At 42.6% G+C, this 16,570-nt stretch overlaps 1 protein-coding gene across 1 annotated transcript in view; it reads left to right on the top strand.

Moving 5' to 3' along the window:
* The window catches only part of LOC146796583 (kinesin-like protein KIF19), a 1,608,680-nt gene that overhangs the window by 563,336 nt on the left and 1,028,774 nt on the right, over positions 1-16,570 (top strand). The gene's annotated exons all lie outside the window — the stretch shown is intronic.

Genomic DNA, 16,570 nt, shown 5'->3' with positions numbered 1-16,570 from the left:
GAAACTTCATGGTGTGTGATAAGCTATTGTATATTTTATTTACTTTCTCTTGAAAGTGTTCCGCGAGGGAGTTGCAGAAGTGTTGGTCTGGTTTGAAGGTGCTGACCTGTTGGGGTTTTGCCAGCAGGTTGACCATTTTAAACAGTTCCCTTGTGGAATTTCCAGCATCTTTGATTTTTTCTGTGAAAAAGGTCTTTTTAGCATCTACAATTGCTTCTTTCACCGAGAGACTATAAGCGATTTTCTTTCAGTCATCATAGTCTGTCCTCCAATACCGTTACGCCTTTCTACATTTGGTCTTTAGGTCCTTGAGTTCGGGAGTATACCATGGGGCTGATTTCTTTGCTTCCTTTATTGTGACTGTTTTTATTTGGGCAACCCTGTCGGCTGCTGCCAGCATCCAATCATTAAACTGCTGTACAGCTTTATTGTTATCATCTTCTGACTTAATAGAGCCTTGGTCGAGCGCTGATTCGAATATTCCCTTTTTGAGTTTACCTGTCAAGACTTCCAGAACCATAGCCAGCATTAGATCAGTGCCAGCAAAAACTCAACGGTCATTAAAGCAGGGTTCCAAATATCCATGTTGGCGAAGGCAGCATAGAGTCACCACGTTGTTCCTGCGGCGCTGTGTACAGAACTTGAAGAAGCGAGTATTCCAACATGGCCGCCGAAGGGGATTATAAACAGCGAGGAGTGAGCGCTCTAGTCTTCGAGAGCGCGCGAGCAGCTGTGGAGATGAAGCGCACAGCTGCTCAGGAATCTGCGCACTTCAACTGACCTCTTCACCGGAGTCACTGCGCGGCTCTGAGTGAAGTTCTTGTTCTGAGGGAATTCCTGTCAGCGCTTCTGTTTTGGTTGTTCTTATCACATGCGCAACGTGGGATTCTGGCAAGTGACTTAATAGAAGAATTCGTAGTATGTATTTAGTTGGTGCCACTTCACGAAATTCTAGTTAATTATCTCTGGTACCAGAATTGGGGGTCTTACTCCTTCACAGTTCAGTCAGTTCAATAGGACGATATTAGTTACTCATAGCTAGGTTTTAAGTCATAGTGTCTACTTCAAAGTTTATTCCTTGAGTCGGGACTACTCCATTACAATTCCATAAGAGTGTTGTCAGTCCATTCTCCATTGTTCCTTCGATTGACTGTTGTGAGGATAACAGAACATTGCCTGTCACCGACCACCTCCTGGGGCTTGTACAGATTATATTGAGGGTAAGAGACTTCGTCTGTTATTTTCCAGTTAACTCACAGCAATTGTCCAGAGTGTTCCTTGAGTTCTTTTTCAGAGGTAGTGGGCATAGGAGTCAGTGTCGACTCCAGTGTTACTTGAAGTTTCTGACAGATTGAAGTGCCAACCTTTCACTCGAGTCGACATGGCTGAGGGATTTGATATGAACTCCTTGGCGGGAATCCTAGAAGGGTTACAGACCCAACTTACACGTTCCACAGAAGAGAATAGAGTCCTGAGGGATGAGGTAAAAAGGTCCCAACAAGAAACTCGTCACGTTCAACAGAAATTAGAGGAACTCTTAGCGGGAACAACTCCTTTACCTAGCTTCAACTCCTCTCAGAACTCTGGTGCAGAAGTGGCCACGCAAGTAATTCATTCAGTGGCACCTATTGTCCCCTTAGCCAACCCAGAACGCTTTAGCGGGGACCCCCATAAGGCCCAGATTTTCCTGACCCAATGTTCTCTACATTTCTTGTGCAGATCAGTAGTGTTCAAAGAGGATCAAGCCAAGGTCGCATTCATGTTGTCTTACTTGAGCGGCGACGCCGCAGCCTGGTCTATGCCGTTGGTCTCTCGAGACGACGCAGCTTTGTACGATTTCAATCGTTTCAAGAAGGAATTCCTACGAATATTCGACAGAAGAACGGCCAATCAAGCCACCGACAACGAACTCCTAGACCTTAAGCAAGGCAATCGAGAATTGGTAACATATATAGCTCAGTTCAACAAACTAATCGTCGAGACAGATTGGCCCGACAGTAAACGTGCGGCGATATTCTATCGTGGTCTCAAAGATGAAATAAAAGATGCATTGGCGCAGATCCCGAAACGTCCTCAGGAAATCTCAGAACTTATTGATTTAGTTCTTCAAATCGAGCATCGATTGTTTGAAAGAAGGTCAGAAAAGAAGCGAGACTACAAGTCGTTTGTGCCACGCCTAGACCGTATGAGACCCGAACCCTCAAAACCTGATACGGGTACCGGAGAGGAACCAATGCAAATAGGTTCCATCAGGGGCCCTCTCTCTCAAGAAGAAAAAGATAAAAGGCGAGCAAATCAGTTGTGTTTGTATTGTGGTACCTCGGGACATTTTGTGAGGGAGTGTCCGAAGAGAAACAAGAGTAACCAGGGGTTAAAAGATCGATCCCACCAGTAACAGGAGTTGCCCTGGTGGGATGTTCCGAACAGTCAACTCATGAACCTCAGCAACTGATTAACACATTACAGTCAGCGGCCCCCCATCTTACAGTATTTTTTACAGTCAAATTCGGAACCCAGAATTTGGAAGAAGTCTCAGTCATGATTGATTCGGGGGCCACTGGGAACTTCTGTGACCTGAAATATGCGCAAGAAATGGGCATAAGGGCGATCAAGAAGAAGAATCTCGAAGTCGTAAAGGCAGTTGACGGCTCCAATTTGACTTCAGGACCCATAGTAGAAGAAACAGAGACCTTACAATTGGAAGGATTGCAGGGTCATCGAGAATTTATTAGATTTAACCTCATAGACGCACCCCAGTTCCAGCTGATTTTAGGGTTACCATGGTTGACCACGCATAACCCGATTATCGATTGGGAGAGGAGAACAGTCAAGATGAACTCGGAATTTTGTCAGAGGAATTGTTTTACTAAGAACTCAGAAGAGTGCGAGGGATCGCCGGCTACGGGGTTGGCCAAGTTGTCGCTCCGCATCTGCACTGTTAGCGCAGTGGAAATACCAAAAGAATACCAAGATTTGGCGAGTGTGTTCGACAAAAGGAATGCTGAGAAATTACCACCACACAGAAGCTATGATTGCAAGATCGAATTGGAAGCCGGTGCCAACCTGCCCTGCAGTCGAGTTTACGCACTCACTGAAAAGGAGAACATCTACCTCAAAGAGTATTTGGAAGAGTTTACCAGGATGGGATTCATAAGGCCATCACAGTCTCCAGTTTCGTCTCCGCTTTTCTTCCGGCCAAAGAAGGATGGGACTCTCCGCACGTGTATCGATTACAGAGCCTTGAACCAAGTTACAGTGAAAAATCGGTACCCATTGCCACTAATCAATCAACTATTGGATCAAGTCAAAGGAGCAAAGATTTACACCAAGCTTGACCTGCGTGGAGCTTACCATTTGGTGAGAGTGGCCGAGGGTGATGAATGGAAAACAGCCTTTCGAACCAAGTATGGGTTGTTTGAGTATCAAGTGATGCCTTATGGGTTGAGCAATGCCCCAGCAGCATTTCAAAACTTCGTTAATGATGTTCTGAGAGAATTCTTGGACCGAGTGGCTGTCGTCTATATTGATGACATATTGATTTTTTCCGACAACATGGAAGATCATGTCAAGCATGTGCGAGCTATACTCCAGAAGCTTTTGGATAACCACTTGTACGTGAAATTGGAGAAGTGTTCTTTTCATGCCGAGAAGGTGGAGTTCTTGGGATTCATGTTGTCCGCAGCTGGGGTCGAGATGGATAATTCCAAGGTCCGTGCCATTCAGGAGTGGTCATCGCCAGGAAGTGTGAAGGAAATCCAAAGTTTTATTGGTTTTGCCAATTTTTACCGGAGGTTCATTCCTAATTTCTCGTCTAAGGTCACTCCCATCACTCACCTGCTAAAGAAGGGACAAAAATTTGTGTGGACTGCAACTGCAGAACAAGCCTTCCAGGACTTGAAGACGGCCTTCATTAGCGCCCCCATTCTAATGCACCCTGATCCGGAACAAGCCTTTTTCGTTGAAACTGATGCATCAGACTTCGCAACCGGAGGAACTTTGTCACAGAGGAACAAAACGACGGGACAACTGCATCCGGTGGCCTACCGGTCCAGGAAGCTGTCGGACACGGAGCGCAATTACTCCATCGCCGACAAGGAATTACTGGCTGTTCGAGAAGCATTCCAAGATTGGCGACACTACTTACTGGGGGCCAAGCATACTGTCACTGTGTTTACAGACCATCGCAACCTCCAATTTCTAAAGTCTGCTAAAACACTTTCGCCACGTCAATTGAGATGGTCCTTGCACTTCTCAGAATTTGACTTCGTGATCACGTACAAACCAGGTGCGAAAAACGGGAAGGCCGATGCTCTATCGCGCATGAACCCAACTGCCGAAGAGAAACCTTCGGCCGAAGAACCCATAGTCCCATTGAAACAAATAATCGGAGCCATGCAAATGAAAGAATTCGATGAACAAATTCAGCAAGTCTGGTCAGAAGAGGATCTTCGTAAGTGGGCCGAGGCAGATGGAAAAAGAAACCTTGTCGAAGGACTCCCATATCATGAAGGCAAGCTATATCTTCCAACCAGAACACTCCAAGAAGAGGCTTTGAGAGGTTGTCACGATGATCGGATGGCAGGCCACAAAGGGGTCAAGAAGACCGAAGAACTGGTCCGGCGACACTTTTGGTGGCCAGATCTGGCAGCCCAAGTAAGACAATATGTTTCGACCTGTGAAATCTGCATCAAAGGGAAGCCCAGTCGTCAGGCCCCGCAAGGGTTATTGCAACCCTTACCTAACGCACCCTACCCCTGGCACACCGTGACTTTAGATTTAATAGTGGATCTGCCCTCTAGTCAAGGTAACACAGTGATTTTGGTGGTGGTGGACTCATTTTCCAAAATGGGACATTTCATTCCTTTCAAGACTGTACCCACAGCTTCGCAATTAGTACAGACATTCAACCAGCACATCATTCGGGCACACGGAATTCCACAAGTAATCATTTCAGATAGGGGGTCACAGTTCATGTCGAAATTTTGGAAGACCTTTATGCACAACTTAGGCATAGACGCACGTTATTCAACTAGTTATCACCCCGAGACAGACGGTCAGACCGAGAGGTTGAACCAGGAGCTAGAACAATATTTACGCCTCTATCTGTTAGAGCAGGATGTTGAATGGTCCGAATTATTGTGGACTGCAGAATTCGCATACAATAACGCAACTCATGATTCCACAGGGTTCACTCCATTTTACTTGAACACAGGCAGACATCCAGCTATCACACTGGGGAAACAGATTGGGGAGGTCCCTGCCGTGGCTAGAGTAATGGAAGAATTACAGAGCTCTTACAAAAGAGCTTTGAGCAATTTAATCAAGGCCAAACAATCCTATAAAAAGCAGGCAGACAAAAAGAGAAGACAAGGCCCACAGTTTAAAAAAGGTGACCAGGTGTGGCTATCCACAAGGCATTTGAGATTAAAGGGTAATCGGAAGTTCCAGCCTAGATTCATAGGGCCATTTAAAATTCAGAAGATCATAAATCCTGTAGTGGCGAAGTTACAATTACCAAAGTCATTGAAAATTCATCCGACCTTCCATGTTTCCCTTCTGAAGAAAAGTCCAGACAAGGTCAGGTTAAAAAACTCCCCACCCGCCATAGTGGTAGAATCGAGCGAAGAATACGAAGTCAGCAGAATCTTAGATTCCAAGGTGGCGAGAAACAAACTGTATTACTTGATAGAGTGGAAGGGGTACGGACCTGAGGAAAGGTCGTGGGAACCAGCAGTCCATGTAAATGCCCCACGACTAGTTGAAGCCTTTCATCAGGCACACCCCAACAAGCCCGCTGTGGAAGGGACATTCTTGAAAGGGGGTACTGTCAAGACTTCCAGAACCATAGCCAGCATTAGATCAGTGCCAGCAAAACCTCAACGGTCATTAAAGCAGGGTTCCAAATATCCATGTTGGCGAAGGCAGCATAGAGTCACCACGTTGTTCCTGCGGCGCTGTGTACAGAACTTGAAGAAGCGAGTATTCCAACATGGCCGCCGAAGGGGATTACAAACAGCGAGGAGTGAGCGCTCTAGTCTTCGAGAGCGCGCGAGCAGCTGTGGAGATGAAGCGCACAGCTGCTCAGGAATCTGCGCACTTCAACTGACCTCTTCACCGGAGTCACTGCGCGGCTCTGAGTGAAGTTCTTGTTCTGAGGGAATTCCTGTCAGCGCTTCTGTTTTGGTTGTTCTTATCGCATGCGCAACGTGGGATTCTGGCAAGTGACTTAATAGAAGAATTCGTAGTATGTATTTAGTTGGTGCCACTTCACGAAATTCTAGTTAATTATCTCTGGTACCAGAATTGGGGGTCTTACTCCTTCACAGTTCAGTCAGTTCAATAGGACGATATTAGTTACTCATAGCTAGGTTTTAAGTCATAGTGTCTACTTCAAAGTTTATTCCTTGAGTCGGGACTACTCCATTACAATTCCTTAAGAGTGTTGTCAGTCCATTCTCCATTGTTCCTTCGATTGACTGTTGTGAGGATAACAGAACATTGCCTGTCACCGACCACCTCCTGGGGCTTGTACAGATTATATTGAGGGTAAGAGACTTCGTCTGTTATTTTCCAGTTAACTCACAGCAATTGTCCAGAGTGTTCCTTGAGTTCTTTTTCAGAGGTAGTGGGCATAGGAGTCAGTGTCGACTCCAGTGTTACTTGAAGTTTCTGACATTACCCCATCATCTTATTTGACGTTTGACTGAGCTTACTTGTACTTTAGGCTGGGATTGAGGTCTATTAAGAGTAAAATAAATAGCCCTGTGGTCAGACCATGGCAGATCTAATAACTGAGAAAGGATAATGTCTGGATCGTTAGTAAAAATCCCATCCAGCATATCACCTGCTATGTGGATAGATTCAGTTATCAGTTGTTTTAGATCGAAGGCCATAAGGTTGTCTAAGAGTCTGATAGTATCCAGGTTATTATTTAATTCGAGGTGATAATTAAAATCGCCCAAGATTGTGAGTGAGTGGGAGTCCGTATATGACTCCAAAAGGGTCAGTAAGTATTGTGATAAAGTGCTCCTTGGGCCTGGGGGGCGGTAGATTAGTATGCCCTGGAAGATCTGCGCATTGTCAAGTTTTATACGAAATTGTAATGCCTCTGCCGGGTGGGTTGAGATAGACTCTACATGAAGTTTAAAACTCGCTCGATAGAGAATAGCTATACCCCCTCCCTTACCTGACGTTCTGTTTTGAGCCGAATATGCATAACCATCAGGAACAGCAATATTCCAGCCAGGGATAGAGGCATTGTCTGTCCAAGTTTCTGTCAGAAAGACTAGATCTGGCACCGTGAGCTGAATGAGGTCCACTAGTTCATGTTTGTGCTTAACTAAGGACCGGACGTTAATTAGAAGACATTTAGGGCCATATGTAGATAAATTATATTTACCGATTCATAAATACCGAATTTTACCGATTCGGTATTTATGAATCGGTAAATAGTATGTAGGTAAACAATCGGTAATTATTACCGATTCGGTAAATATCGGTATTTATGAATAGGTATTTACCGAATCGGTAATAATGCATCCCTTCCCATTCATTCCTATGGGCCTGGAGGCCCATAGGAATGAATGGGAAGCCATTTACTATTACCGAATCGGTAAATACCGAATCGGTAATAGGGGAAGCATATTCATGGGTGGCAGGGTGTCACATTGACACCCTGTTGCACCCCTGGTTCGTGCATGTGTGCACATGTGGTGCACAAACATGCCCTAAGGGCAAGTATGTCTGCCACATGGCACTTTGAAATCAGCCAAATATAGCTTTTTGAAAGGTATTCGTTATTTATCATCAACCTGTAGTCGGTGGTAAATACTGAATCCTTACTACTGAAATTCACTCACTTGAGTGCTCCCTACATATGATTTAAGGATTCGGAAATTTACCGAATCTGTATTTTACCGATTCGGTATTTTACCGCTCCCTTACCGATTCGGTAAATTACCGAATCCTTAAATCATGCCTCCTACATCTCAAATGCCTAAATATCGGTCGGTAACGGGATATTTACTGATTTTCAGCAGTTACCGACCGGTATTTAGCTACCTACATATGGCCCTATATGTGTTCAGGTATGTCACCCTTCAGGTAATCGGATGTCTGCACCGTCTTATCCTCCCTGGGGGCTGACTCTGCCTCTTTGTTGTTTTGTGCGCTACCCCCCGTCCTCCATCTTCGATCATTTCTCTGCGGATTAGGGCTCAGTCTAAAAGTGCAGCCTGAGCACCTAGCAGCCGTTCTTGTGGCCTCTGCTACCAGTAGATTTTTGTGGGCACATGGAGCAGGCATTAGATCCAATAAAGTTTGCCTGCTATAGCTACCTGGAGCGCGAGGACAAGGGGTCCTGGTGCTGGGCGCGCTCCGGGCGTTGACGGGCGCAGACGGGCTTGCCTTTGGCGCTCCTTTGGCCCGCCGCCGGCGCGCCCGCTGCATGCGTCCGCTGCGCGACCGCTGCGCGACCGCTCCAGTGTGGTTTAAGTAGGAAGTGGCGGCCTAACGTCTGGTGCGTCAACCCCGAGTGCAGTGCGGTCCCGATCTACTTCCGGGAACCGCCGGGGTCGAACGCGAAGTGCTGCCTGTTACAATGAGGCTGACAACTATTCTGAGGTGAGTGATATCACGATTAAAAGAATTAGCAATGTTATTTTTAAAAATTAGGATTCGATGTTAGCAGCAATATGTATTAACAATAAAATCGATAATAGCAGCAAGTTCAATGTTAAAAAGACCAATAGCTCATAGAGTGCAGAAAATAGCAAGGTACATAGCGTTTCACCTTAGAAATCCCTAAGACATCGCATGTCCTGCCACATACACCTGATTTGTTAAAAGATGCAGTAATGTTTATCTGTTCTGATTCTGCCTGTTTAATAGGGAAGTCTCTGGACACATGTATTTGGGGGACATCCTAAAAATACCGCTATTTTTGTACTTTTACCCCAAAAAAGGGAATGATTGCAAGGCTTCAAGATTTAAATCAGTATCATCTCTGGTTCATGAATCTGATTTGGGAGTTTCCTACTGTCCGACTTCAAACATCTTAAGAAGAAGGACAAAAAGCATACTAATGAGAACAAAAAGGAGCATATAGGTACTTAGTCAACACCACTTACTTCTGTTCCTGATAATCTGTGTACTGGAGTCTCTACCTTAGCCTCCATTCCATCCATGTAATGTGGAAATAAATATTTCTTCGAAAGAGTAGTTAAATGAAATTTGGTTTTGTAGGGTATCCCTTGAACAGCTGATTTGCAACCCTAGGAGGGGGTAAGAATATTTTACATTTGCAATTCTATGCAGGTGATTTATGTTCTCATTATCCTCATCCATCGACTTTTAGACACATTCTACAGTTTTTTTAGCAAATGTTCAGTTTGTAGTTTTTTGTCTGTCAACAAACTGTTAGCACTACTTTTCAGTCAATTTGTTGTCTGTTGTCTTGTCCGATCTCTTGTAGTATGGGACTATGCAGTATCCCCTACTACAACATTTCCTGAAAAAGAGGCGGAACAGTATGCTTATTCAGTTGATATGCCAAAAATGCCCGTGATACAAACAATGCATTTCTTTTTCTCTGACCACTATTAGGCTGTATGGCAGTTTGGTTCCCAATCACAGGATTCACAATGATAATAACAAAAAAACAAAAGATACAGGATCCTGGAACATTTATTTAACAAAGTAGCATCCTTTCAATTTGAAAATAAATGTGATTAGAAAAACTGCGTATATGAGTTATCATTTCTGTCTTTCTAATTAGCCAAATAAATTTATCATAGTAACGCTGACATAAAACACCACTACATCATAATGCTGCTAAAAGAATTGATGTCCCTTTAACTTCACTGGACACAGTGAAAAACTGTCACTGCCCCTTCATGAATCTTGGAGACTGCACTATCCCATCGTGGCCCTTTGGTGCTCAGATAGGCTATTTGTATTTTATACTTATTGGGAAAGAATTTTAAACATGTTTGCCGTTTTAGAAAACTGAATTTTCCAGTTCCTCCAGAACTGAATTTTAAACATATTCACAATCTTGACTCATTCTCTGTCATCAGGCTGGGAATACCTGCGTACCTTAATAGCATTAAACGGAGTTAAGATGGACCTAGGCCTCAGCAACAGTGTTTGTTTAGTAGCACATCCACCTAATTTGAAATAATCTGAACTTCAGCCAATGAGTTGGCATTTAGACAGAATATTGGGGAAAAAATTGTGGGACAAACTACTGTGTCAAGAATATCAAGGACAAAAATATTGTGAAGCTACGTTTCTATAGGTAAGCAACGTTTTACTATATATAACTCCACACATATGTACCTTGACAATATTTATCTTGAAGGTACGTAGATGTGGAGTTAACACTAGTAAATTTATACTTACCTATTTGTAATTCACGTCTCAATATTTTTGTTTCCAATATTCTGTCAGTGATCCAATGAGTTGGGACTGTTAGCTCTCCTACTCCCCCTAGAGGCCACCATAGCTCACATTTGTACTGCACGTTGGTGTGTGAGGGAATCCTCAAGGAGAGTTTTGCTATACACTCTCAGTGACCTTATTCTGTCTACCCTAGGACTGAACCAACCCTACCTTCCGTTTTCAGAGTACTAAGTTGTTTTTAGGGTACATTTTCTGGATAAACTCTGATTTCTGGGCCACCTGTTATCATGTCTGATAAAGAGAAGAAATCTCTTTTCAAATCCTGCTCTACTTGTTTACAAAAAAAGATCTATACTGATGATCCACTTGAGCAATGTCTTTTTTGCCTTTATCCAGTGAACATGCCTTTGCACTGTGACATTTGTTGCACTTTTCTATCTACAGTTCGCTCAGGGGGTTTCTGCTTTCACTGGACATTTTAAAAAGTCTGCTACATTTATAACCTTTATTTTTATGTCACAAACTTAATTAATTTAATTGGAACCCATCTACAAACCCAGCGCATGTGGCGGATCCTATGTAGTGTTCTCAACCCCCCAAAAAGTGGATCCAGGCTTACATATCCTTGATTATGCTACTGAGTGAGAATTGTTACATATTATGAAACACTTCACTGAGTTATGGCAAGGACAACTGAGTCTTTATACTTTTTTCCACCTTTGAAGCCAACTTCTTAGGTCTACTTTTGAAATTAGAACCTTCTTGATTAGGATAAATACTACTTTTTATGGAAACCTTTCTTAATAGTCAGTCTGTGCTCTGAATTCTAGAATACATGCCTGAACTTTCTAACTCAAGACAGAATACTAAACATGAGATGCCCAAGGGCAAGCCAGCAGTATTTAAGATAGTTATTCTAGCACATTCATAATTGTTTACCATGTCTCTTGGTAAAGGAAAGGGTCCTGGCCACTCATCTTGGTTTCAGATAAGGTCTGGGAGAGCAAGGGTAAAAGGTTTCAGAAAAATGTTTGCTTTGCTTTTGTCCAATGTGTGATTTTAAATGTTTTACTTTATTTCATTAATACCAAGACAATGTGTCATAGCTTATTCGCTAGATTAATGCCACTTTCATAATGTCTGCTATTCAAAAAAGGATGCAAACTGGGAAGTTTGTTGAGTTTCTCCCTCTGGATGTGGAAGAATAATTTCTATTCTATCATTCAGAGGGCACAGAGCCAACCTTGCAACAACTTTACATGAATAAAGTTCTGGTTGACAGATGCCCATTGGTCACTAGTAGCTCAGTTTGTATGTGCAGAAGTGGTTAATTTTAGATGTCTTGTCTTCACCAGATATCTAGGAAAAATTAAACAAATGTACAGTTTGATAGCAAGACTTTGTTCTTACCATCAATGGATGGAGCATTATTAAAGTGAAAAAGACACGGGGTAACAGCCAAGAATTGGTGTGCAAGAATTTTCACACTTCAAAAGCAAAGCTTCGTTCATCCCACTCAAGCTTTCAAGCTTTAAGACCAAGTAGTAAGGAAAATCAGCAAAATTCCAGTCAATGGATTTTGATCTAGACAAAACTCACCCTTTCCTCTTCTGACCTAACCTCAGAATTCTCTACGAAGTTGGAGCAACATTTCCCAAGGATGCAAGACGTTCAGTTAAATATCTTGATACATGTATCCTGATAGCTTGGAAGCTGCCACCCTTTAACCATCAAGAACACTAATAACGCAGGACTGATGGGCCCTGAGAATTCATTTAGTCCTACAATTATGTCCTCTAATATTTCAAAGTGCATCACAAGAGCTTTTGGAAGAAATCCCATAACATTTTCTTTTAGGAGAATTCAAATTTGTTTAGGAGTTTGAAAAGGGTTTGGGATTTCCCCTTAATGTACTTCATTATTCGTAAGGTGTTTGGGAGCAGTAAGTTGATATTAGATCTTTTAAACAATCAGCTTCACCATGTGAAGCCTTTCCACTTCGACACACAGCTCTTGGAAGCCATCACATTGAGTATGTGATGATATCTAAAGATTTTGTTAGAAAGCCTGCTACCATTTACCAGTCAGAGAGGAGCATTACCACTTCCTGAGTTTACAAACTAGGACCACCACTATCAGTACAGATGGCTACCCTCTGCTCCCATGTTCATGAAGATTCCGTCTGTAGTGCTGTAGTGTTATCTACATGGTGTTTATTTGTACCCTTATTTAGATGAATGAGAACATTAGATTTGTTTACAACACCTTTTTCAATCTAGGATTTTTGATACACCATGGGAAGGCTGATCTCTTTCTATCTATAGAGTTACAGTTCATAGGAGCAATGATAGACTCCTCTGCAGAGAATACATTTCCAAAAACAATAATTGAAACAGTTTTCTAATCATAATGGGACTTTGGTATAGTAGTTTAGGAGGTTTTGTGTTCTTATTACCTTCTGCATACATGTGTTTCCCTCAACTTGGCTTCTTCTTTGTATTCTGGCAAAGAACTGGACTGTCTGTTGGCTCACAGGGTAAATCGATTGCAATTTTGAGCCGAGCAATGGAGTTCCTTCATTGATGAGTTCAAACTTCTGAAGGGGCCACCCATTCAGGCTCTGACTGTGGAAGCCACTGAGACAACATACTCATATCTGCATAGGTAGAGAGCTCACTGAAGTTACAACAAGATTTATAGTCTCTGGATGCAAGACAGAACTACATTTCAATTACCTGGAAATCAAGGCTATTGTCCACGGTATGAAATCCTTTAATCAACTGGGACATTGGATGGGATCTCGTTCTGTTTGTGTTCAAAACCTGGCACTTCTCTCAACTTCTCTGTTCACTACCAGAAATGTACAAAAGATTTTAAATAGGTTTGGTACCTTTTGCAAGTCCTATGGCCTGACTATAAATACTGAGAAAACCAAATTAATGGTAATTAATCCTCCAAGACGTTTTAGAAATGTTTTTACTTTGGATGGCAACCCGTTAGATATTGTGGACTCCTTTGATTATTTGGGTATCCGGATCGTGAAAGGGATGAAGTGGAGTCCTCACTTAACTAAGATGCTCTTATGCCACAAGAGGGCTTCTGGTGCCATTATTAGAGAACAACATCTCTCTACGAGTAGACCAGTGGCCCCAGCCCTTGTGGTATATGAGGCAAAAGCATTATCCTGCACAATGTATGGAGCTGAAATTTGGGGTCACGAGAGCATCCATGAGCTAGTTAAGTCTGAGAATAAATTCATGAGGGATCTTATCTCTCGTCCCACATCAACTCCATTAAAACCACTGTTTTATGATCTAGGCAGACATTCTATCCAGGACATTGCACGACTTCGACCTTTATTATTCTGGGCAAGACTACGAAGGACATCGGAGCTTGCCAAGTATGCTGCAGCCCTAAGCGAACTCACACTAGCTGACACTGGGAAGAGGATAAAATGGATCTCCTATGTAAGACAATTGCTGAGAGAAATGGATACGAAGCCTGTTGGGAATCTCAGACACCCCCATCAAAAGTGGATCTCAAGGCATACTGGAGATGGGTTAATGATAGAGAGTTAAGAAATGGTAATATGGGGAAGCTGCCTGAGGCTTATTTTGAGCACAAGACACTTTGCAAATTGGAACCATATCTTGATTTTATCCAGATTCCACTGGATAGATCATTGTATGTGAGATTCAGATTAGGAACCTTACCTCTCAACTCCATTACGGCTGGTTGGAAGGGTCACATACTTACATCATCTGGTTGCCCAAGTTGTGCATCTCCGAAGGAGACTATTCCCCACTTCCTTTTTGCCTGCTACACTTATAGAAGAGCGAGATCCAAGTGGCTGAGACCAATTTGCAGAATTCTGGGCTCCAGAGACTATGTAACTGTGTTGCGTATTTTAAAAACAGATAGCTCGTCTCTTACTGTAGTATGTGGATTGGCCAAGAACCTGGGTTGCGCTTGGCTGTTGAGGAAAATAAAACTTGCCACTTTTACGCATTGAAATGTTGTTGAGGTCCGGTTTTTATTCTTTTCTACCAATCCCTTCACAATTAAATTCGTGTCTCTTGTATATAGTGTTTTATTCTGTGACATAGTCCATTTTTAGATACACTTATGATTAATTCTTTTTATTTGTCAATGTTTTACTTGATCCTTTTTAACTTTATTGTATGTTGTGCTTTTATGATATTTTTTATCGAATAAAGCTTTACCTACCTACCTACCAGAAATATATGTCAGGAGTTTGCACCCTATATTGCATTTGGAAGAAATGTTTGGGAAATTCTTTAGTCCTGGAATAGTTGAGAACATTGTGGGTTCTCCTGTTTCCTCTCATCCATCAAAACTCCTCTGAAATTCAAAACGTTGCCCAACTCCAGTTTAATTTTTACAACCCACGGGGCATATTAACAGGGGTATTATCTCCGCTTTTTTGGCTTTAAAAGCCAAAAAAGTGGAGATAATCTTTTCGCCCTATTTACAAGAGGGTAGCACCCTTTTACCCGACGCCTCCCTTGCATGGGCATCACTGGACAGGTCAACCTTGCAAATATCGCTGATGTGCACATCGCGATATTTACAAGGCTGCCCCAGCATTTAAGCAGACGTTAGTTTTTGGAGAAAACCGCTATTTTCGCCAGAAACTAATGTCTGCTAAAATTCAGGCTTACCTATCCCTATCATTGGGGGTGGATTATGCTGATACAACCACAGGGTCGTATCAGCAAGGTTATCGCCGTTTTGCAAGGAACATCGCTCGAAACCAGCGATGTTCCCTGCAAAACAGCGATTTCCCCGCTATCGGTAGAAATTTTATCGCCCTGGAGAAACGCGTTGTTAATAATGCGCTACCAGGGCGATAAATTCCAGAGAAAGATGGCGATAAATAAAAAAGCGCTAAGCGCGCTTTGCGTTATTTATCGCTGTCCCTTGATAATATGCCCCTACATTTGGTATCGCTAAATGTAAATACCTAAACTTCAGTTCCTCTCAGAGAATAATTTTCAGTTACTCCCTTAGGCCAGCAGGGACAAACAATACTTCATTCCTCTATTCAAAGGCCTGGTTCCTGGACAGCTTGATTTCACATGTCTGGGCGTTTATGAAGGAAACAAACCATCATGTATGCCCCTAGGAATGATTCTAACAGTGGACAATGTAAATGTAAATGATTAAGATTATGTCATTAGGCTTTGGACCAGAATTTGGTTTTGGCCCTCCTCTTTCATTAAGCACTCTATGACCTCCTACGACATAGGCAGACTTGTCTGCAAAAAGCTTTTTGGGAGGTGATGGCTTATGCCGGCAAGACTAGCAAGCTTAACGCTCTTTTAGCCGAAGAGCTGTAACTGTTTCTCAAAAGAAACAAAGCTGTACTTCAGATGGTCCCTTATTTCATTGCAAAGTTTCTGGATAAATGCCTGGATTCCTGCATTACCTCAACAGTACATAACCCTTCAGAGTCCACAAGAATCTTTTTGCTGCATGCGTTCATTTCGCTACAGTCAACAACCTGTTACAAGACATTATGGCCACGAAGATAGTCTGTTACATTTCTAAATCCTATGACAATATGGGAGTTCATCTTCTTCAGACTCTGTTCATTTCACAAAGGCAGCAAAGCTGTACTTCCAAAGACATGCTCCTGTCACAAACATTTGTGGGGAAGCAAACTGGGCTACTCCACATTCTTTTTGCCAGCATTACTCTAGAAACATCTTCCAGACATAATGTGTATATAAGCCAGGAAGCTATATTCATTCAGTTTACTTAGAGCCAGTTCAGGCTTATGATATCTTTTCCCGAGTTCGAGGTTTAGAAATTAGATTCACAACCATTTGATAAGGAGGTTGAGTGGTGAGTAAAGAAAAGTAATCTTGAAGGTAATTTCAGTACTCTTTATTCCCTACTCTTCCCTACATGAGAGAATCCATACAGCCATTCCATCAATTAGGTTTGGTTGTGCTAGTATCTTCCATATGATTAAAAAACATGTATGAATTGGATTTGACTGTTGGTTATTGATGGGTGGATTTCATGAGTAGAGGAACCCTCACATAACGAGGGCTCCAAATAATTGTATACTTACATAAATCTTTTTAGAAAGCCTTTATGGTCCTGCCTGGCTGTTATACCTAACCACTTGCGATGGAAGGAG

Source organism: Triturus cristatus, chromosome 10, assembly GCF_964204655.1.
Source record: "Triturus cristatus chromosome 10, aTriCri1.1, whole genome shotgun sequence".
In the NCBI taxonomy this organism is placed as follows: Eukaryota; Metazoa; Chordata; class Amphibia; order Caudata; family Salamandridae; genus Triturus; species Triturus cristatus.
This window is presented reverse-complemented; position numbering and strand designations above follow the sequence as displayed.